At 45.1% G+C, this 24,082-nt stretch overlaps 1 long non-coding RNA gene across 1 annotated transcript; it reads right to left on the reverse strand.

The window, feature by feature from the left end:
• Window positions 1–1,276: 1,276 nt before the first annotated feature.
• On the reverse strand, window positions 1,277–21,096 carry LOC115473978. The gene is made up of 3 exons (XR_003942791.1): window positions 20,995–21,096; window positions 12,429–12,435; window positions 1,277–1,286 (listed from the first exon to the last, which is right to left on the reverse strand). It is a non-coding gene; the product is annotated as an uncharacterized LOC115473978 (long non-coding RNA).
• Window positions 21,097–24,082: the final 2,986 nt, after the last annotated feature.

Raw genomic sequence — 24,082 nt, forward strand, 5'->3', positions numbered from 1 at the left:
ACAACAGAGCTAATAAGCTAATAGGTTTATTATCAGAAAAAATTAGAACAATGAATGGCAAGAAGGTGTAAACAGCGAACAATAACAGGCAAAAAAAAAAAAAAATCAGGAATCAACATTAAAACTAAACACTTTCTTACTACTTAAGTAATACCTGGAAAGTTCAGAAAAAAAAACTGCTCATAGGATTTGAACAGGGTCTCAGTGGAGAGGTCTTCACTCTCCACACTCCCCCCCCCCCCTCTGAGACTAGGGAATTTGAGCATATTCTGGCTGATCTTGCACTTCAGGGCTAATCAGGGCCCACAGCATTAACACTGAGGGGTTTCTGGCCAATGGCAATACAGGTTACTCTTCCCCAGAGGTTTCCTCTTTCTCTCAAGGAAGGTAAGGCTAAGAAGTAAGCAGATCTCTGCTACTGTGATCATGCAGAGGTCAGACACTACCTGCTAGTCAAACAAGGGAAATAAACTGAAAGAGAAAATGTCCTCAAGGACTACAGGTGTAGTTGAGGGCAAAAAGGTTTGGAATGTGAAGATATGTATGTACTTAAACTCCATACAACAGCACTACTCACCAACACTCCAGGTCATGAAAGACAAGTTTGCAGCCTATTAGTTATCATTTATAGCAGCTGTACACTTGGGTGCAGCAGTTGTGTATCATCAACCTTTCTATAAAATGTTCTACACTCACCGATACTAGGAATGCCCTACTTCCACTCATACTCCACCCCTTTCACACCCTCTTTTTGTGTGCATAACGTTATGCAACAGCCTGCAGATGTGCACCAACCTGTTGACATACTGAATGGTGTTTACTACAGTTCTGCCTTTACAGCATGTAAGTGACATCTGTACGCTGTAAAGCTCCCAGCCACTGGGTGCTTCGGAAATGCAGCCCTCTGCTGGCCGGATTCTCACTTTCAGTGTCCTCGGAGTTCCCTTGGCTCTCAAGCGAAGCTACATATTTCAATTGGCCAGGCAAACTGCTCAGCCACAGGCAGTTCCAACCAAAGCAGTTCAAACCAACCAGTGGTAAATCCCTGGTAACTCCAGCAAGAACAACACAGAAACAAACAGTTCAAAACAAAGTGGTTTCCTTTATAACCCCCTCAGGGTATTCTTAAACTAAGCCCTCTTGAGGCTCTCTAGCACTTGGCTTTGGGACAGTTTGTAAAGACACGTGCCCTTCCTGCTCTCCACCCAGTCTCACTGGCCCCAGTCTCCTGAGCAGGACTCCAGCTGGTCTTCTCCCAGTGATTGGTAAGCACCCACCTCTATATCCTGAGCTCCTCCCTTACTCAGGGTGACTGCTCCGACATGCCCTCCTCCTGCTGGATATCCTTCCCTGTTAGATCCAGTGCGCCCCGATCACTCCTCTGGTTCCCGGACAATGACCCACCGCACTTTCCCTGGGACTATAACTCGGATTCTCCAGCCTTCCTCAATATGCAAATTAGGCAGTCAACAAATGCAAATTCAATTTATTAGTACTTGGATTCAGTCTTGTGGGGGAACAACTTCTTTCCCATTATCATTCACTTGCAAATACCCTGAGCCCCTTTACTTTGGGAGACAGGGGTCTCAGGGTAAAACAGCCACTACCCCTGGATAGGACCTTCTTCACTCTCATTAACCTTACGGTCCTATCCTCCACCCCACGGCTCTTAGTTCATTTTAAATAAGTCACAAGTCCATCAACAACATGGCCTGGGTCACAAGTCCATCCACCACATGGCCTGGTAGGTACCTTCATTTCTAGGGTCTCCTTCTCGCTGCCTCTTCCAGGTACTCCTCCTCCAGCAGGCTCACCAGGCTCCCCTCCCCTCTCTTCTCTCCTGCTCCTCAGGAGGTACTGTTTATATAGGGCTTCTAATAGCCCACCACACCCCTTCTGGGCACCTCCTCCCAGTTCCGGAAGAGTCCAGAGCCTTCTGGGTGCCCTTCTCTTAACAGGGAACCTCTACTACAGATACTCTCTGGTCTCCATGTTCAGGCCTTAGCTGGAGCTCCCTCTGCTGGCCCCTTTGGGTCATTACCCGGATGTCCCAATTGGAGCTCTCCCTAGGGACCATATCCTGGCATTTTCCCTATTTCTTGTATGAGAGTGCCCCCTAGCGGCCTCCTCAGGGTAGGGCAACCACTGTGTTTATCACGACGTGCAACCTTTCTAGATTTAGGGGTATTTGTTCCATTCATAATTAGTCTTTTGAGAATTATTGCTGTGCTATATGCATTTCCTTTTCCTTGTGTGTCTTGTGATGTATTAATTTGTTGAAATTTTGTATTTACTAATACTATTGTCTCAGTTATACAAACATATTCTGTATACTGCTTGATATTGATTTTTAAAGGTGATATAACAAAGTGAAATAAATAAATAAATGGATGGATCGACAACTGTCAGGATGACACCACCATAAAATGTGCCTACACTCCTCTGCTATCTACAGAGAATCCACACTATAGACAAGCAACATTGCTATGTCAGGTACAAGTATGCTATGCTTTTAAATAAATAACTATCTGTAATACATGCTATATTTATTTCTTAGGAATTGACTACCTACGCTTTTTTCTTTAAAGCAAGGTAAGTTTATTTACTTTGTATGAGTTCAGTGCTTCTTTTCCAGAAAAAAAGGTGCCGGAGTTCACATGTAGGGCTGTCCTTAAGGGGTGGAGTAACAACTGAGGAACACACCCCCAAAATACACACCACCCCCACCCACCACAAACAGGCACAGAGTCTATGAAAAAGCAGCACTACAAATATTACACCAATCTGCAGAACACATTTCTTATTGGTGTAACCCTGGTCCCGCTCAAGACAGTCTTGGATGCCAGCTACAGTCTTTGGGTTAGTCACCCGGACCAGGGCGTACAAAAAGTAATGTCTCTATTGAGCTGTGTGTAGGCCGGGGCTGGGTTAAAACCCAGTATGCCAAGAGACTTTTGCCACCACCTTTGTCACTTGAACACCTACAAAAGAATCCACTCTCACTCCAAAGGTTGCTTTTAATAAACAGTGAACTTTACTAACAGTAAACTTAAACAGGAACTTTTTGTATCAAGTCAGGTTAACGGTCATCCATTCTCATTCCCTCAGAGGGGCACTGATCAGATGAAAATTGCTTAGTCTCATTAAATGTCCACTTGGCTCTTAACTTTCAAGCCCATCCTACCCAAAAGGACAACCAAGAGTTGCAGCTTATCTGCTCACTTGCCAGACAGGCGTCCCACTGGGCTTTTCCCCAGCTACCGGACTGCATCCAGGACTGGACCTCCCTGTTTGTACTTCTTCCCTGGAGGTGCGATTCCTCTCACCCAGTGGCATAGCCAAGGGAGACTTTGGGGGCTTGGGGCCCCCAAGGTTTGTTGGTTTGGCTGACAGGGGTCCCAAGCCCCCGCCAGCAGAAGCCTTCCTCCAGCACTGTTCTCTGCTGCATTACCTGTCCTGCCTCCTCACACACACTCCCCACGTCAAGCATGCTCAATTTCATTAAAACCAAGCATGTATGATGAGGGGGGGGACATAGAGGAGCGGGGAGGCAGGGCAAAATGTGCCCCCCCTTTGGGCTCTGGCCCCCCAAACATTGAAGTCTGTTCTCACCCACCTCTGGCCCAAACAGGCCTCTCACTGTTCCACTCACAGGGTGAGGAAGCCTCTCCTTCGACCCCTTCTTCCTCAGACGAGATCAATCAGTCACAGCAGCCCCTGCTTATGATGCTGGGCAGGATACCCCCTCAACTTCACAGGCCCTGGCAGGGGTTGAGGCAGCCAAAAACCTCATGCTTAAAACGGCAGACACGTTGCCCCTCCCCCCTCATTACAATTCCCCATCAGTCATTCCTACACAAACACCACATATGAATCAGCTGGGTATACACCTCCCTCCAGCCAGCAACCAATCCCATCACTCCTCCCAACCACTGATTAGGAGCCAACTATGATCTAGTAATGCCCTGGGGGAAACTCACCCAGACTTAACTTCATTACCAGTTTCCCCAGAGGGTTACATTGGGGTAAATCAGATTGTTACAAATTCCTATACCGAAACTTCATGCTTGCAAAATACCTCATCCTGGTCACATAAGTAACACACAGTCTCACCAAATATAAAGCAAATTAGAATTGGAAATATACAAGCAAAAACTGAATTGTCAACTCTAAGAAGCTAGACTCTACATGCAACACAATAGTATAGAAACTGTATGGTGAAAAACATAGAAATATATAAGAAATGTCTTGTATCTGAATTCCCAAAACTGGCAAAATTCAAATTACTACACCAAAGCTATAAATAGTTTTGTACCTGCAATGTCTGCACTGCTTGGCTTCTGTAATCTTTGTCTCCCATATCTTGAAAATACTGAGGTCGTCTGCAGCAGCATTTTGCTCCACAGTTTATTGGCATCTGCAGATCCATAGTCTTCTCCCACGGGCTCACTGGGTTCAGCTGAAGGCATTGCTTCTCCTGTGAGGGGCGCTTTGTGTGTCTCTTTTTTGGTACCATCGGTCAGTTCTAAAAGGCAACAGAAAATATTCCGGTATTCAGCACCATTGAGTACCTCCTGAGAAAAAGTCCTGATGAGTGCATTAATATGATATACTGCAGATATAGGCTGTGTGTGTGAGGAGGACAGCCCTGAAAACATGTGAGCATGAGTTATGCATGAAAAGGATGGGTGTGTGTTACTTTTGAGAGTGTTGGACTAGAAGGGTTAGGGTAAGTGGTTTTTGAAAAAGACAAGTACTGCAGTCACTGGTGAGAAAATGGTTTCAAAATGGACTTATTTAAGATTTAATTCCTAATTGAAAACACACTCCGTCATAATGAAATATGAGAGACCAAAAGAAAATAAGATGGCAAAGCACAGCTGCCAGAAATGTCAGTGGAAAAATGGAAACTAAAATGAAAAATGCTTTCCCTAACCACCCTCCCCCCCAACACACACACACACACAAAGTTGCTATTATCAGGATGATATTGGCTACACCATAGATGAAGCACAATGGCTATTTCATGCCTTCACTCTGACTTCTACAGGAGAGATAGAAGGATATATTGGAGATTTTTAGACCATTTTTGTTATAGATTCTGGAGGAACTTCTTCTGTTGAATCAAAAAAAAAAACTTACCACCTTCACTTGCAGTTTTTGTACGTACAGCGCCTGTTATCCAATGCAAAGGAATCACAGGAATCCGATCCTCACCAAAAGCCATGTCAAGTACCTGTGACCACTGGAGAAAAGGTATATGATCTGGACATGCTGATGAGTGATAACCTACCTGTCAATATTTTGGGACGTGATTTCTTGCAACAAGTCCATGATGTACTGTCTTGTCATGACCCTGGTGCTCCAAGCTGCACTTTCTTTCCTCTGATGGAACATAAACCATAAGTGGATGACCCCTCATGCAGGCGCTTTGTCACCGAAACATAGACCGTGTTGGGTCCACCTAATAAAGAACTTCTTTTGTGCTGTTCCTGAAGGTCCACTTGCTTTGTTTTGGTTTTTGACTGTACTCAAAACCCTCTCTTTTCTGCTTTCTTTACACATTCCTATACAGACAATACATTCCAGCAGAATCCTTCACCTCAGTTGCACATGTATAACATGGACAGACCCTCAAGTGATACAAAATAGGGGCCCACAAAAACTAAAATAGAGATCCCCTCGAGAAATCCAGACTATGTAAGCAGTGCAAATACTGGTAAAAGAGAAACAAAAATGTATTTTTTCCTGCATTCTGCAAAATGCAAAAATAGAAAAAAATGTACACTTCACAAAACAGGCACATCTTAGTCCTTAAAAAGCATTAAATAAAAATGTTTTCTTTTTCTACCTTTGTTGTCTGATCATTTTATTTTTCTAATTGGGCTGGTTCTAGCTTGTTTTCCTCTTTCCATGTGTCAGTCATCTCCTAAATTCTTTTCCAGGTTGGCTTTTCCATTTCTTCTCTCTCCTCTTGTCTTCTTCCTTTCCTTCTCTACACATCTTTCATTTAATGTTTTTCCCCCCACTTTTCTTTCACCCTTTAGTCATTAGTCTTCATTTCACTTCTCATCTACCTACTGGCTTTTGCCATCTCCCTCTCATTCACTCTCCAGAACTCCCATTGCCCCTTTTGTCTCTCCCTTGCCCAGTCTCCTAAACCCGTTCCCCATCTTTCACCTACTTCCTTAGTCCCCCCTAGTCCCATCCTCTGTATTCACCTTCTTAGCCCTCATCTTCCCTCCACTGCATCTCATCACCCTATCAGTCGCAGCTCCATCCCTGTCTCTCCTTCCTTCCTTTGCCTCCAAGGCCATTCGTCTGTCTGTTACCCTATTCCCCATGCCCAATAGCCTCTCTTTTACCATCTTTTTAATCCCATTTCCACTCTCACTCAGCCCTCTTCAGAGACCCATCCTCTTCTCCCATACTCCTTCCCCAGTACCCCATCTCTTTTCAATGCCTCTCATCTTCTCTCCATCTTCCAGGTCATTGACATTATGTCTCAACCTTTCATCACATCATCCCCTTTTCTTGCCTCTCTTCTTATATCCCTCATTTCAACATCCTCACTCATTCTCCCAACCCATCAATACACGACTCCACTCATATCACTGCCTTGAGTGAATTCCTTCAAAAAGGAGGTAAATAAATCCTAATAAATAAATATCTAAAACTGCCAAGTATTCACTATCTCCTCAAATTCCAACTTCATCTCTCTGATCCATAATTCCCTGCTCTGTTCCTCTTCTTCTCCCCTTCACCCATACCTCTAGTCCTATCCATCTCCTGCTCCTTCCCCCCCTCCACACCCCTAGCCTTATCCATCTTCTGCTTCTTCCCCCTCACACCCCTAACCCCATCTGTTCCCCTTCCCCCTCCCCTGACCTCTGCCCATACCCTCTAGCCCCATCCACCTCCTGCTCCTTCCCTCCGTCTCCACCCTTCCCTGTCCCATCCATCTTCTGCTCCTTCCCTCTTCACCCCCACTCCTCCCAGTCCCATCCATCTTTTGCTCCTTCCTTCCACAACAGTCTCAGCAATCTTCTGCTTTCTACTATTTGACTTTTTTCTTTCTCCATGTCCACCATCATTCCCTCTGTGTCCCTATCTGTCCTGTCCAGCACTTCCCTTCTGTGTCTCTGGCCTATTCCCATGTTCAGTATCTGCTCCCTGTGTCCCCATCCCCCCCATCTTGCTTCTGCCCCTGCACTCCCACCCCAAGGCCAGCATCTCTCCTTCTTCTATCCCCTGCCCCCTCCCCAAGGTACTGCAACTCTTCTTCTCCGCCTTTCCCCTCCATGAGTACATCTTTCCCAATCAGTCCCCCCTGCGCATCCCATCTTTCTCTCCCCCATCCCATGATGTTTCTCACCTCCCTACCGTGGGTCCAGTTTTTCTCCCTCCTCTTCCCTAACACCTCATCCAAGCTCTTGATTCCTCTCCCTCTTACTCATGGTCTGGCATTTCTCTAATCTGGCATCTTTTTTTCTCCCCCCTCCCCCCCAAGGTCTGGCACTGCAGTCTTTAGACCGTCCAAGCTACCGGCAGCATTAGCGATGTAAGCACGTGACCTTTGGCCTGACCGGAAGCCTTCTCACTGCAGCAATTTCCTGTTCACACGTAGGTGGGATGCTGCACAGAGAAGGCTTCTGGGGCAGGCTGAAGGCAGCGTGCTTACATTGCCAACGCTGCTGGTGGCCCTGAACAACCTCCTTGGATCTGAACTGGACACCTTTAAGACTGCAGCACCGGAGGAGGCGTAGGGGTAGGGGAGGAAAGGAGAGGACGGGATGGGAGGGGGAGTGCGATACTGGAACCTGCAGGGAAGGGGGTGGAAGGAGAGAGGCAGATGCTGCACCACTCAGGGCAGGAGGTGGCAAGCCGTTTGGGGGGTTCAATGTCCCCTCTTGCCCCCCCCAAACTATGCTCATAACTAAAAGTGCTAATGCTCTGGGGGTTCTTTAGGATTTTGACATGTGGGCCCAGTGAGGATTTTTTACTTCTGCCAATAAACCAACTAAGCACTTAGCATATATCCATCATTTGCAGGCTGCTCTATTACCTGTGGCTGTTGCAGTCCTCAAGGCAAATAGCCACTTTTCCTAGAACTTTATCCAAGCCCAAGGAAATGCCTATGCAAATACCATGGCTATGAAGGCTGCCCTGGGCTGGGCCCACAAATGGCTCTAACCTTGTTGTTATCTACTACACCTGCCCAATCTCCACAGTCCCTCACTCTCCAGAACCTAATTGACTTTTATTCACCGGCCTCCTTGCAGTGCATGGGGTGCTGTCCCGTCTTCTGAGGGACTGTGGAAAGTTGGTCACTGCTACATTTGTCCTCCATCTCTACTTTACCCTATTGTTGCAGACTCTCTGTGTACTGTGTTTAATTCAATATGGTTTCACCTGGAATTTTGAGGCTTTCACCTGTCATCATTATTGGACTGCTGGCCATCATGGTCGGCCCCTGTGGCCTCCTCTGCATGCTCTGCCCAAAGGGTCAATTTATTTACTTACAGCTTGATTATACTGAACTCCCAATTGCGAAAGGGGGATGTGATATTTATTGGTTGTCACTTATCCGTTTTCTGGATGGATACCAGTGTAACTGTCTACTTCAAAAACATACATAGTAACATAGATGACGGCAGAAAAAGACCTACACGGTCCATCTAGTCTGCCCAACAAGATAAATTCATATGTGCTACTTTTTGTGTATACCTTACCTTGATTTGTATTTGTCATTTTCAGGGCACAGACTGTATAAGTCTGCCCAGCACTATCCCTGCCTCCCAACCACTGGCTCTGGCACAGACCGTATAAGTCTGCCCAGCATTATCCCCGCCTCCCACCACCCAATCTCAGCTAAGCTTCTGAGGATCCATTCCCTCGGAACAGGATTCCTCTATGTTTATCCCATGCATGTTTGAATTCCGTTACCGTTTTCCTCTCCACCACCTCCCACGGGAGAGCATTCCAAGCATCCACTACTCTCTCCGTGAAAAAATACTTCCTGACATTTTTCTTGAGTCTGCCCCCCTTCAATCTAATTTCATGCCCTCTAGTTCTACTGTCTTCCCATCTCCGGAAAAGATTCGTTTGCGGATTAATACCTTTCAAATATTTAAACGTCTGTATCATATCACCCCTGTTTCTCCTTTCCTCCAGGGTATACATGTTCAGGTCCACAAGTCTCTCCTCATAAGTCTTGTAACGCAAATCCCATACCATTCTTGTAGCTTTTCTTTGCACCGCTTCAATTCTTTTTACATCCTTAGCGAGATACAGCCTCCAGAATTGAACACCATACTCCAGGTGGGGCCTCACCAACGACTTATACAGGGGCATTAAAACCTCTTTTCTTCTGCTGGTCACTCCCCTCTCTATACAGCCTAGCAACCTTCTACTTACGGTCACCGCCTTGTCACACTGTTTTGCCGCCTTCAGATCCTCAGATACTATCACCCCAAGATCCCTCTCCCCGTCGGTACCTATCAGACTCTCACTGCCTAACACATACTTCTCCCGTGGATTTATACTCCCTAAGTGCATCACTTTGCATTTCTTTGCATTGAATTTTAATTGCCAAACCTTAGACTATTCTTCTAGCTTCCGCAGATCCTTTTTCATGTTTTCCACTCCCTCCTGGGTGTCCACTCTGTTACAAATCTTAGTATCATCCAGTGGTGTAGCAAGGGGGGGGGGGCGGGAGGGGCGGTCCGCCCCGGGTGCCAGCTCATGGGGGGGGGGTGCTCCCTGCCAGCTCCCCCCCTCGGCGAATCGACACCCCCCCTGACCAGCTCCCGCACCCTACCTTTAAAAAGAATATCGGGAGGTGAGGCGCAGCGCCTCGCGCCTGCCCTGCACGTAAAAGAAATGTGGACCGTGGGGCCTTCTCTCGCTCTGTCTGTCCCGCCCTTGCAGAAATAGGAAGTTGCGTCAGCGGAGGGTGGGACAGATAGAGAGAGAGGGAAGACCTGACGGTCCACATTTCTTTTATGTGCAGGGCAGGCGCGAGGCGCTGTGCCTCGCCTCCCGATATTCTTTTTAAAGGTAGGCTGCGGGAGCTGGGAGGGGGGTGTCATTGTGCTGCACCTGGGGGGGGGTGCAACGGCGAACCGCCTTGCCCCGGGTGGCAGCCCCCACTGCTACGCCACTGGTATCATCTGCAAAAAGACAAACTTTACCTTCTAACCCTTCAGCAATGTCACTCACAAATATATTGAACAGAATCGGTCCAAGCACCGATCCCTGAGGCACTCCACTACTCACCTTTCCCTCCTCCGAGCGAATTCCATTCACCACCACCCTCTGGCGCAGGGGCGTAGCTATGGGTGGGCCTGGGTGGGCACAGACCCACCCAATTTCAGCTCTGGCCCACCTACCCAGTGAACAGACACTGCCCGCCCACTTTTCCTCCAAGCCCGCGCCAGCACCAGCTCCCATTGCCGGACACTGCTGCTTTTCCTATTGAGCAGCAGGGCCGGTGCTACAAAAAGAAGAAGCACTCAGCTGACTGAGCTGAGCGCTAATGACAAAAAAAGTTGAAAAAAAAAGCGCGGCACCTTCGCAGGCAGCCTTGAGGCATTGGCTGCCGGCTCTGCAGGCTCCTCCCGTCTCTTACATCACCGCCCCTGTGTCGCTCCAGGGGCAGTTACGTAAGAGATGGGAGGATTAGAGAAAAAGCAGATGGAAGGATGGGGAGAGAATGAGGGAAAAAGCAGATGGAAGGATGGGGAGAGAAAGAGGGAAAAAGCAGATGGAAGGATGGGGAGAGAAAGAGGGAAAAAACAGATGGAAGGATGGGGAGAGAAAGAGGGAAAACGGATGGATGGGGAGAGAGACACTGGATGGAAGGATGGGGAGAGAAAGAGGGGAGATGGATGAAAGGATGCAAAGAGAAAGGGGAGAGACTAGAAGGATGTGGAGAGAGAAGGGACACTGAACAGAAAAGGGTAGAGAGATAGACACTGGTTAGAAGGAGGTAGAGAGAGACATTAGATGGAAGGATCAGGAGAGAGGGTAGATGGATGGAAGGATGGGGATAGAAAGAAGGAGACGCTGGATGGAAGGGTAGGGAGAAAGAGGGAAGATGCTGAATGGAAGGGTAGGGAGAAAGAGGTGACGTTGGATGGAAGAATGCAGAAAGAAGAGGGGAAACTACTGGAAGGATGGGGAGAGAGAGGGGAGACACTGGAAGGATGGGGAGAGAAAGAAGAGAGCTGCAGGATGGAAAAGGAGAGTAGTGAAAGACTGGAGAATAAGAGGAAGGGGCATGGGGAGAACAAGGGTGAGAACAAGATGAAAAGCCATAAGTAGATGAAGGAAATTAAAGAATGGATAGTAAGAATGAATTAAATCTGGACAGAGGCAGAAAAATATTGAAGAAAGCAAAGAAAAAGGAGAGAAAAATGAGAAATGGCCAGGAAACCGTGGCAGAAGAGTTAAGCAAATACGAAGGAAAGAAGAATCTAGAGACTGGGAGCAACACAATGAGAAAAAGTAAATGGCCATATAACAAAGGTAAAGAAAATAAATTTATTTTTAATTTAGGATAAAGTAATATGGTACCTTTGTTAATAAAGTTTCAGAGACCAATACTTCCTTCCTTAAGTCAGGAGAGGATACCGTAACAGCATTATACTGACCTTAGGCAGGAGGTTTTGGCCTCTGAAAGCTCATTGAAAAGGGTGTTAGGCTATTAAATAAATTGTCTGAAATCTGATGCACTGAAAAGCAGCACTTTACCCTGTGTGACAAATGCATCTGATTAGTGTGACTAAATTTTGCTGGGGGAGGGGGGTAAAGAGAAAATTTTGTGCCCACCCACTTTGGGTTCAGGCCCACCCAAAATTGGCAGTCTGGCTACGCCACTGCTCTGGCGTCTGTCTGTCAACCAGTTCCTAATCCAGTTCACCACTTCAGGTCCTATCTTCAGCCCGTCCAGTTTGATCAAGAGCCTCCTGTGGGGAACCGTATCAAAAGCTTTGCTGAAATCTAGGTAGATTACATCTATAGCACATCCCTGATTTAATTCTCCAGTCACCCAGTCAAAGAATTCAATGAGATTCGTTTGGCACGATTTACCTTTGGTAAAACCATGTTGTCTCGGATCTTGCAACTTATTGTCTTCCAGGAAATTCACTATTCTTTCCTTCAGCATTGCTTCCACTACTTTTCCAATAATTGAAGTGAGGCTTACCGGCCTGTAGTTTCCTGCTTCTTCCCTATCACAGCTTTTGTGAAGAGGGACCACCTCCGCTGTTCTCCAATCCCACGGAACCTCTCCCATTTCCAATGATTTATTAAACAAATCTTTAAGAGGACCCGCCAGGACCTCTCTGAGCTCCCTCAATATCCTGGGGTGGATCCCGTCCGGTCCCATGGCTTTGTCCACCTTTAGTTTTTCAAGTTGTTTATACACACTGTCTTCCGTGAACGGTGCTATATCTACTCCATTTTCATTTGTACTTTTGCCAGTCCATCGCGGTCCTTCTCCAGGATTTTCTTCTGTGAAAACAGAACAAAAGTATCTATTTAGCAAATTTGCTTTTTCTTCATCATTATCTACATAGCGGTTCGCAGCATCTTTCAGTCTCACAATTCCTTTATTTGTCTTCCTCCTTTCACCAATATACCTGAAGAAATTTTTGTCACCCCTCCTTACATTTCTAGCCATTTTTTCTTCCGCTTGCGCTTTCGCCAGACGTATCTCTCTCTTGGCTTCTTTCAGTTTCCTCCAGTATTCCTCTCCATGTTCAACTTCTTCAGTTTTTCTGTATTTCAGGAACGCCAACTCTTTAGCCTTTATTTTCTCGGCCACTTGCTTGTTTCCTTTTTCTCTTGCTTTTATTTACTTTCCTTACAAAAATGCTTGTGGCTCTATTTATAGCTTCTTTTAGCCTGGACCACTGTCCTTCCACTTCTTGTTCGTTCTCCCAGCCCATCAGCTCCTTCCTCAGGTATTCCCCCATTTTACTAAAATCAGCACACTATTGCTATTATCAAGATTCTGGTATCCACATTTATTCCAGCATGGTGCATGCTGCTGGTCCTCTCCTCAGACCAAGGACCAGGCTTTGTTTCTGAGCCCTAACCTTCGATTGGGCCTTTGATTGGCTAACTGCACTGCCCTTTACCCTTATGTCAATTCGCAACTCGCCTCAAAGAACTGGAGGAGGTCTTACATTGTATGAAATTATTACCGGATATCCCATGACAGAACCCTTATATCATATGGTACCACCAGACCCTCAATTACTGCAAAGCGACATTTTAAGATATTGCAAACATCTACACTCCATATTGTCTTCTGCTCCTTTATTTCAGGTTCCTAAAAGTATTGTACAGAAGACTGGGTCTATGTCAAGAACCATTGGCTTGCTACAGCACTCACCCCAAAGTTTACGGGACCCTACCAAGTACTGCTCATAGGATATTCTGCATGCAAGCTTCAAGATCTGTCATCGTGGATTCATCTTACCCATTGTCAGAAAGCACCAACTCCATTGCCTACATCAGAGCAATTATTGTCTAACTCTCCTGAGTCATGAATAAGTGCAAAGGTTTTGAGCTAAGTACGATGCCATCCTGTTATTTCTGTGGGAACCCAGAAGTGACTTCTCATACTACAGTTACATCTGATCTGCTTAATGGACATTTTAGATTCTTGCTTACTTTTTGTGTAATCCTTGTAGCTATTGTGATTCTAGTTCTTGGACACTGATGCTCTTAACCACTTTTAATAATTCTGAACTTTTAGCTCATTTACGGATAAGCATATCCTTTTTAGTGATAACCATTTGCTGATGATACTTCATGGCACAGAGGCAGATGGAAACAATTATGCTCTCAGCAAGGCACAGGTTGGTTAAAAGGTATGTGAAAGAAAATCTTTCAAAAAATTTGAAAATGGATCTGAATGCAGAAAATAGGAAACAGAGAAAGCACTGGCAAATTAAATGCAAAGCATTGATAAGGCAGACAAAAAGAGAATTTGAAAACAGGCTTGCTGCAGAAACAAAAGCTTAAAAAAATTTTTTTTAGGTACATTCAAAACAAGAAACCTGTGAGGGAGAGGAGTCAATTAGATCATTAGATGATTGAGGTATAAAAGGGAAACTCAGAGAGGACAAGCCCATAAAGGAGAGACTAAGGGGAGAAGGAATCAATGTGGGTTGCTGTTAATTTAGTGTTTTATTTTTTGTTTTTGTACTGTTAACCTGGGTTATTATTGGCTTAGTCTTGTTGCATTAAAATGAAATCTGTCCTGAAATAGAATCAGTTGTGGTATAATAACCTGTCTTAGTGGTAGCCCAAGTTAACTTTCCCCCTTAATGAATTATTCCTTTCAGACTTTACTGAGGAAGATGTAAGGAAGATACTTATGCAAGAAATTGTATTTACAGTGATGATTCAGAGGAACTAAAGCAAATCTGAATGAACCTCGAAGATATAATAGGAAAAATTGACAACTAAATAGCAAATTACCTGGACCGGATGATAATACCTCCCAGAGTATTCAAAAACTGCAGTTTGAAAAATGAATTTGCAGACCTACATTAGTAATTTGAAAACTATCATTATAATCTATGGTACCTGCTGTTGACATTGTTGATCACAGCCTACTCCTTGATACACTGTCCTCACTTGGATTTCAGGGCTCTGTTCTTTCCTGGTTTTCTTCTTATCTCTCCCAGCGTACCTTTAGTGTACACTCTAGTGGATCCTCCTCTACTTCTATCCCCTTTTAAGAAGGGTTCCAGAGGAGATCCGGGAAATTATAGACCGGTGAGTCTGACGTCGGTGCCGGGCAAGATGGTGGAGGCTATTATTAAGAATAAAATTGCAGAGCATATACAAAAACATGGACTGATGAGACAAAGTCAGCACGGATTTAGTGAAGGGAAGTCTTGCCTCACCAATCGAATGCATTTTTTTGAGGGGGTAAGCAAACATGTGGACAATGGGGAGCCGGTTGATATTGTATATCTGGATTTTCAGAAGGCGTTTGACAAAGTGCCGCACGAAAGACTCCTGAAGAAATTGCAGAGTCATGGAATCGGAGGTAGGGTATTATTATGGATTAAGAACTGGTTGAAAGATAGGAAGCAGAGAGTAGGATTGCGTGGCCAGTATTCTCAGTGGAGGAGGGTAGTTAGTGGGGTCCCGCAGGGGTCTGTGCTGGGTCCGTTGCTTTTAATGTATTTATAAATGACCTAGAGATGGGAATAACTAGTGAGGTAATTAAATTCGCCGATGACACAAAATTATTCAGGGTCGTCAAGTCGCAGGAGGAATGTGAACGATTACAGGAGGACCTTGCGAGACTGGGAGAATGGGCGTGCAAGTGGCAGATGAAGTTCAATGTTGACAAGTGCAAAGTGATGCATGTGGGTAAGAGGAACCCGAATTATAGCTACGTCTTGCAAGGTTCCGCGTTAGGAGTTACGGATCAAGAAAGGGATCTGGGTGTCGTCGTCGATGATACGCTGAAACCTTCTGCTCAGTGTGCTGCTGCGGCTAGGAAAGCGAATAGAATGTTGGGTGTTATTAGGAAGGGTATGGAGTCCAGGTGTGCGGATGTTATAATGCCGTTGTATCGCTCCATGGTGCGACCGCACCTGGAGTATTGTGTTCAGTACTGGTCTCCGTATCTCAAAAAAGATATAGTAGAATTGGAAAAGGTACAGCGAAGGGCGACGAAAATGATAGTGGGGATGGGACGACTTTCCTATGAAGAGAGGCTGAGAAGGCTAGGGCTTTTCAGCTTGGAGAAGAGACGGCTGAGGGGAGATATGATAGAAGTGTATAAAATAATGAGTGGAATGGATCGGGTGGATGTGAAGCGACTGTTCACGCTATCCAAAAATACTAGGACTAGAGGGCATGAGTTGAAGCTACAGTGTGGTAAATTTAAAACGAATCGGAGAAAATTTTTCTTCACCCAACGTGTAATTAGACTCTGGAATTCGTTGCCGGAGAACGTGGTACGGGCGGTTAGCTTGACGGAGTTTAAAAAGGGGTTAGATAGATTCCTAAAGGACAAGTCCATAGACCGCTATTAAATGGACTTGGAAAAATTCCGCATTTTTAGGTATACCTTGTCTGGAATGTTTTTACGTTTGGGGAGCGTGCCAGGTGCCCTTGACCTGGATTGGCCACTGTCGGTGACAGGATGCTGGGCTAGATGGACCTTTGGTCTTTCCCAGTATGGCACTACTTATGTACTTATGTACTTATGTACTGTCAGTTGGTGTACCTCAGGGATCTGTCCTGGGACCAGGGGCGTATCTGCGTGGGGCCACAGGGGCCTGGGCCCCCGCAGATTTCGCCCTGGCCCCCCTCCCCGCCGTCAACCCTCCCCCGCTGCTTACTTTTGCTGGCGCCGAGGTCCGACCCGCAATCTCCGTTTTTCGTCTTCCTCCGTGGCCATGCTTCCAGGAAGTAACGCTGCAGTGCTGATTCGTTGAATCCAGTTCGGCGTCTGACGTCAGACGTCGAACTGGGGTCAACGAATCAGCACTGCAGCGTTACTTCCTGGAAGCATAGCCACGGAGGAAGACGAAAAACGGAGACTGCGGGTCGGGACCTCGGCGCCAGCAAAAGTAAGCAGCGGGGGAGGGTTGACGGCGGGGAGGGGGTGGAGAGAGGCGGCGGCGGCGGCGGCGGCGGGGGGGGGAGGGAGGCAAAAATGTGCCCCCCCTCTCTGGCTCTGGCCCCCCCTACCGCCGGATTCCAGATACGCCCCTGCCTGGGACCTCTTCTTTTCTCCATCTATACTTCTTCCCTTGGTACTCTGATCTCATCCCATAGTTTTCAGTATCATCTTTACGCTGATGACTCCCAGATCTACCTCTCCACACCAGAAATCTCAGCCGAAATCTAGGCCAAAGTATCAGCCTGCCTGTCTGACATTGCTGCCTGGATGTCTCAGCGCCATCTGAAACTAAACATGACCAAGACTGAGCTTCTTATCTTTCCCCCCAAACCAACCTCGCCTCCTCCCCCATTCTCTATTTCTGTGGATAACACTCTCATCCTTCCTGTCTCATCAGCTTGTAATCTTAGGGTCATCTTTGACTCCTCCCTCTCCTCTGCACATTGGAAACCCCCAGGGGGGGGTGCTCATGTGTGCTGAGGCCCTCTAGTGGCTCCTGTCCAGGCTCATAGGCTCTCTATCCTGCCTCACTGGTCCTCCACCTCTGAGCAGCTTGTACAGACGCATGCCCTTCCTGCTCTCCGCCCATCCTCACTGAGCCCTGGGCTCCTGAGCAGGACTCTGACTTCTCCTCTCTCAGTCATTAGCAAGCACCAACCTCTATATCCTGGGCTCCTTCCTTACTCAGGATGACTGCTCTGCCATGCCTTCCTCCAGCTGGAACCCTTCCCTGTTATGTCCAGTGTGCCCCGGTCACTCCTCTGGCTCACGGGCAGTGACCCCCTGCACTTTTCCTGGGACTCTAACTCTGATTCTCCAGACTTCACAAATATGCAAATTAGGCAGTCAACAAATGCAAATTCACTTTATTAGTTCTTGGCTTTAGTCTTGGGGGAACAACTTCTTTACAAGTATTACTCCCGTACAAGTCTCTTCTTTACTGAGCCCACTCCCTTGGGAAGACCTGGGTCTCAGTTTAAACAGCCACCTTAGTGTATAAGCCACCAAACACAAAGTCTCTGCCCCATGTCCTGAAGGGCTGCAATAGTCTTTTGAAAATCTTAACCTTTTCAAGTCAGTAGCAAAATCAGTACTTGCCTCTCAGCAGGATTTTCTCCCCCTCTCCAAACAAGTCTTTCAAATTCCACAGAGTTTTCCCAACATAATCAGGGTAAGCTTTTGTGGAACCAGGTTTGTAATTCTTCCAGCAACCTCCCCCAACAGTCAGGGTTTCCCCACATCAAACAGGTCTAACCAACAGAAAACAGGCTTCTCTCTTTAAGCAGGTTTAAATCAAAGTAACTTTCAAAACAATATGGATTTTCAAACCTTCAGGGAATGCTCTTCTCAGGCTCTCAAGCTCCCATTCCATTCTGGTTTCTTCTCCCTGCTCAGCCTGATTAACCCCCTCTTCCATACCATCCATCCAATCCTCCTCCTGCTGCTTCTCACCCCACCCCTCCCTATTACAGGTGGGCAGCATAACATACTGATTGCGGGTCCAGGGGAACTGGGCTCCTTCATTCTCCCTCCGTCTTGTGGTCAGAGACGGTATATGGCCAGCTTGCCTATCCCCTGGGCTCTCACAGCTGGGACTGGAAATGCATTGTGGGAGATGTAGTTTAGGGTTTTGCTGCTTCATTCTATACATCTTGGATGTAGCCTTGTCACAACATATTCAGCAGACTGCTAAAACCTGTTGTTGTTTTCTCTATAATATCACCGAAATTCGCCCTTTCCTTTCTGAGCATACTACCAGAACCCTCATCCACACTCTTATCACCTCTCGCTTAGACTATTGCAACTTGCTTCTCACAGGTCTCCCACTTAGCCATCTCTCTCCTCTTCAATCTGTTCAAAATTCTGCTGCACAACTAATATTCCACCGGTGTCATTATGCTCATCTTAGCCCTCTCCTCAAGTCACTTCATTGGCTTCCTATCCGTTTCCGCATATAGTTCAAACTCCTCTTATTGACCTATAAGTGCATTCACTCTGCAGCTCCTCAGTACCTCTCCACTCTCATCTCTCCCTATATTCCTCCCCAGGAACTCCATTCACTGGGTAAATCTCTCTTATCTGCACCCTTCTCCTCCACTGCTAACTCCAGACTCTGTTCCTTTTATCTTGCTGCACCATATGCCTGAAATAGACTTCCTGAACCGGTACATCAAGCTCCCTTTCTGGCCGTCTTCAAATCTAAGCTAAAAGCCCACCTTTATAATGCTGCTTTTAACTCCTAACCCTTATTCACTTGTTCAGAACCCTTATTTTATCATCTTCACTTTAATATTCCCTTATCTTTTGTTTGTCCTGTTTGTCTGTCCTAATTAGATTGTAAGCTCTGTCAAGCAGGGACTGTCTCTTTATGTTCAAGTGTACAGCGCTGCATACGTCTAGTAGCGCTATAGAAATAAGTAGTAGTAGTAAGTAGTAAGACTGGAGGGTGGTCAACATAGGGTTCCAGGAGTGATCTAGAAAACTACAGTACCACCAGTGCCAAGCAAAATAGTAGAAATATTATAATGAACCAAATTACTGAACATATAGATAGTCGTGGTTTAATGGGACAAAGCCAACATGGATTTAGCCAAAGGAAGTGTGCTACATTTTTATGAAGGAATGTATAAAAATGTGGATAAAGTTCAGCCAGTTGATGGTGTATCTGGATTTTCAGAAAGCATTTGACAAAGTAACTCATCAGACTCCTTAGGAAATTAAAAAGTCATGGGATAGGAGGCAGTGTCCTATTGTGGACTGGGAACTGGATAAAAGATATAATTCTAAGAATAGGGCTAAATGGTCAATTTTCTCAGTGGAAAAGGGGGATTAATTTTTTTTTAAATTTCCATTTTGCTCACACCTTTTTCAGTAGTAGCTCAAGATGAGTTACATTCAAGTACACTGAATATTTCTCTGTCCCAGGAGGGCTCACAATCTAAGTTTGTACCCGAGGCAATAGAGTGTTTAGTGACTTGCCCAAGATCACAAGGAGCATGCCACAGGGATCTTTACTAGACCACTGCTTTTTAACCTATTTGAAAATGGCCTGGAAGTGGAGTCAGCAAGTGAGGAGATCAGAATTAGAGGACACAAAATTATTCAAAGTTGTTGTCACAAAACACCTAGCCACCCTCTGGGCTCAGGCCAGCCTACACCTGCCACTTGTGCTCTACACTAGCACCCTCCTCCCATTGACTGGGTCACAACCACCTCTGGGTGAGTCTCCTGCTCTCAAATTTTCTCCAGTGATTTCTAGGTTACTGGAGGCCATGCTCCCAGTGGCCCCACAGCTCCCAGAAAGCACTCACAGACCCAACACATAAACCATCAGGATTCTTTGTCAGTCCAGACAGGCAGAATGAACAAACAATTGTGCAAACCACCAGGATTCTTTGTCAGTCCAGAGAGGCAGAATGAACAAACAATTGTTTTTATTCTCAGAACCTGGAACAGTGGACAAAAATGTGCAATTGGCAAGCAAAACAGGTAACTGAAATATGGATCAATTATAACACTGACTAAACATCTATATACTGTCTAAATGGTACCTGGGAAGATCAAGCCATATAATTGTTCACAGAGCCTTAGCAAAGAGATCCATCTCTCTTTCTTCCTAGCTAAGACTGAAGCAACAGTCAGCACTACTGGGTAATTTCAAACTCCAGGCCAATCAGAGCCCAGTCAACAAGTTTTAAATGTACACTACTGCTTGCTTCCTGCTTATGTTAAAGAAAAAGAACACTCAGTTCCCTATAACACCTTTAAGCATAAACATGCATCATCTGCTGGCCAAATAGGAGAAATACACTTCAGACATAATTAAAATGGAGATATCCGATACATTTTACAGGCTTAAAACACACAGGGGCTCTTTTACTAAAGTTTAGCTTGAGTAATCTGCAGCAGGGCCCATTTTATTCCTATGGGCCCTGCTGCAGATAACTCGAGCTAAGCTTTAGTAAGCTTTAGTAAAAGATCCCCACACTTTCTTCACAACTGTTAAATAACAAGAAGGTTGTGAAAAATTGTATGAGGACCTTGCAAGACTATGCGACTGGACATCCAAATAGCAAATGAAATTATCTTGGACAACTGCAAAGTGATGCATGTAAGGAAGAGCAACACAAATTATAGCTGTACAATGCAAGGTTCCAAATTAGGAGTTATCACACAGGAAAAGGATCTAGGTGTCACTGTGAACAATATGCTGAAATTCTCAGCTCAGTGTGCGATGGTTCCCAAGAAAGGAAATGGAATGCTGGAAATTATTAGGAAAGGAATGGAGAACAAAACAGGGCTATCTTAATACCTCTGAATTGGTCCACAGTGTGACCACAACTTGAGTATTGAGTGCAATTCTGGCCACTGCATCTCTAAAAAGATATAGCTGAATTAGAAAAAGTACAGAGAAGGGTGATGAAAATGATAAAGAGATTAGGGCATTTCAGCTTAGATGGCTGAGGAAAGATATGATAGGCCTCTATAAATGATGAGTGTTGTGGAACAGGTAAATAGAAACAGGTTGTTTAGCCCAGGGTTGGGCAAACTACAGCCAGTGAGCCAGAACTGAACATGGACATAAAAAGTTTGGCCCACTGACAATTAATTTAAAATGTGTGAACAGCCCGTCAAATCCCTCCTGTGGCCTGGCATCACTTATCCATGGCCCACCACTAATGTAGATTCTATTGCAATCTCTAACGCATCACTACACTGAGCTGCAATTTACTTTTACGCTTCTCTGATTCTATTATTAAGTAACTGGTCTACTGTAACACAGTGATTTGTTGCAGTAATGCAGCTTTAATTAACCTATTACAACAAATACAAAACACCACAGTCAGGCTCCTTCATGGTGCAAAGAAATATGATTATGTAATCCCTGTAATGTACTGAGCATGGATCTCCATTTCCTACTGCTTAAGGTTCATACTCCTTATTCTAACACATAATTAAGTATTTCATATAGTAACATAGTAAATGACGGCAGATAAAGACCTGTACGGTCCATCCAGTTTGCCCAACAAGATAAACTCATTTTACATGGTATGTGATACTTTATATGTATACCCCAGTTTCACTGCACGGTTCCTATCTCTCTGATTTTTGGGTCTTCAGGTGGTGCTAAGCACTGCCATGCTATCAACAGTCATGACTCACATTATAGTTATCACAGCCGGGTCATGCCTCATGCCTCCACTCTGCCTCTGAATGCCTATGATCCGCCCCTACCCATGTTAAGAAGCTAGCAAAGTTTTTTTACTGTGCTGGCTGGCTTTAATGTGCAGTGGCTGTTAGTCTGGGTCTATACTCCTATGTACTGCATGGTAAAACCTGCACTGGCGCCTTAAGATAGCTTAGTTAAAAGGGCCTCTTTGTGACCTCTCCCTCGGGTACAAACTTAAAGCAGGTACAAACTTTACCTATGTACATATTTGTTTATTCTGCACTGATTATTTTTTTTCCATTTCAAGTTTATGCTTAATATATAATTGACAAAAGTAATACAAAAGAAAAAAAAAATACCGCAGAGTCATTCTGATAAATTGTGGACACACAGGACTGACAAAAGCTCAGTAATTACCTTCAGTTTCTTTAACTGTAAGCTGGGCAACATTCTGGCTCATGGACATTCTTTTACCTTTGTCTTTTCTGATTCTTTGTTCCATCTCTATAAAATTAAAAAGGGCAGAGAAAACTAAGAAAACAGCAGAAGAGGAATAAACTTAAAAAAAAAAAAGAGGTCCCACTCTACTCACAGTGGAGAAGAAGAGAGGCAGGAAGGCAAGAAATTTTCTGAGGAGAAAAGTGTAGAGGTGTGTGTACAGACTGAAAAGGAAAAGAAGGGCACATTTCCCTGTAATATATCCAGCTGCAAGCTATGCCAAAACATTTCACAGGACCCCACAGTCATTCACAAAGGAAAAATATTCTACATAAAGGGATCTTTCACATGCTCATCTTCCAATGTGGTATATATCATTCAGTGTAAAAAATGTAACGAAGGATGCTATATTGGAGAAACAGGCCAGATGCTTAAGACAAGATTCAATCTGCACAGACATCACATGAAGATAGCCGGTGCCAGTCAGGTTCCCACCCCGGTGGGCCAGCATTTTACAAGACCAGGACACTGCACCAGTGATTTCATAGTTAGAATCCTGAAAGGTAACTTTAAAACAATACAGGAACGTAAGACCTTTGAAGTCAGAATGATTGAATATTTTGACACCCAACAGACAGGACTTAACAAGGATCTGGGTTTTCTAGCCCATTATAAACCATAAAATTGTATTTCTCTGTTTATCACCCTCCTCTCACCTATCCACACCCATCCTGTTAGAATATCAATGAAATGCTTTGATGTCCCCATGCATACCTCCTACCCACCCCCGCCCTCCCACCCTGTCAGACTGTCAAAGTAATGCTTGGATGTCTCACTTATATATACTATCTGCTAACACATTTGCTTATTTCCGATCTGATGAAGAAGGGCAACCTTCGAAAGCTAATCAAGAAATGTATTAAGTTATGTCCAATAAAAAAGGTATCATCTTATTTTCTTTTCCATGTTTTATTTTGTTTGATTTCTATTGATAACCTGAGGAGAACAAAAAGTGCACAACATCCGGGGACAGGATGCTGGACTCGATGGACCTTTGGTCTTTTCCCAGTATGGCATTACTTATGTACTTAGTGACAGAAGGCGTGCCTTCACTGCAGGGCCAGCGTTAGGGGTGGGCAACCAGGGCAATTGCCCTGGGCCTTCATGTCACAGGAGGCCCAAAATGTGCCTAAAGTTGAAAGAGGGACAGCTTGCAAGCAAGCTTTGGGGCCCCTCCCCTAACATCTGCCCTGTGCCCCATCATGTCTAACACTGGCCCTGCTTCATTCCTCCATGGAGAAAATGAAACTGCAGGTCCTGCATGAATCAAGCAGGCAGAAACATTGGAACACTGAGCAGTGTCTGTACCAGGGCTTAGTCGGTGATGTCACCCACATGTGAGTAAGAAGGCAATGTCCTGCTTGTCCTCGGAGAAAAAACTACAGCAGAGTTACTCTGATAAATTGTAGACACACAAGACTGACACAAGCTACTACTACTTATCATTTCTCAGTAATTACCTTCAGTGTCTTTAACTGCAAGCTGGGAAACATTCAGGCTTATGGATATCCTTTTATCCTTGTCCTTTCTGCTTCTACTTTCCATCTCTTCTTCAGAATGTTTGTGTGTATACTTTTCTTTTTAATCCAAAGGGCTTACTAGTGTGAGTTTCCCCTACTGTGGCTGTCTAATAAAATTCTTGCTCTGATGTCATAATATGATGCAAAACACAATAGCTTAGGCTAATTATATCTATCCACTGCACAGGTACACTTGATGCATGTTTACTTACAAGATTACAATTAGAT

Source organism: Microcaecilia unicolor, chromosome 7 (assembly GCF_901765095.1).
Source record: "Microcaecilia unicolor chromosome 7, aMicUni1.1, whole genome shotgun sequence".
In the NCBI taxonomy this organism is placed as follows: Eukaryota; Metazoa; Chordata; class Amphibia; order Gymnophiona; family Siphonopidae; genus Microcaecilia; species Microcaecilia unicolor.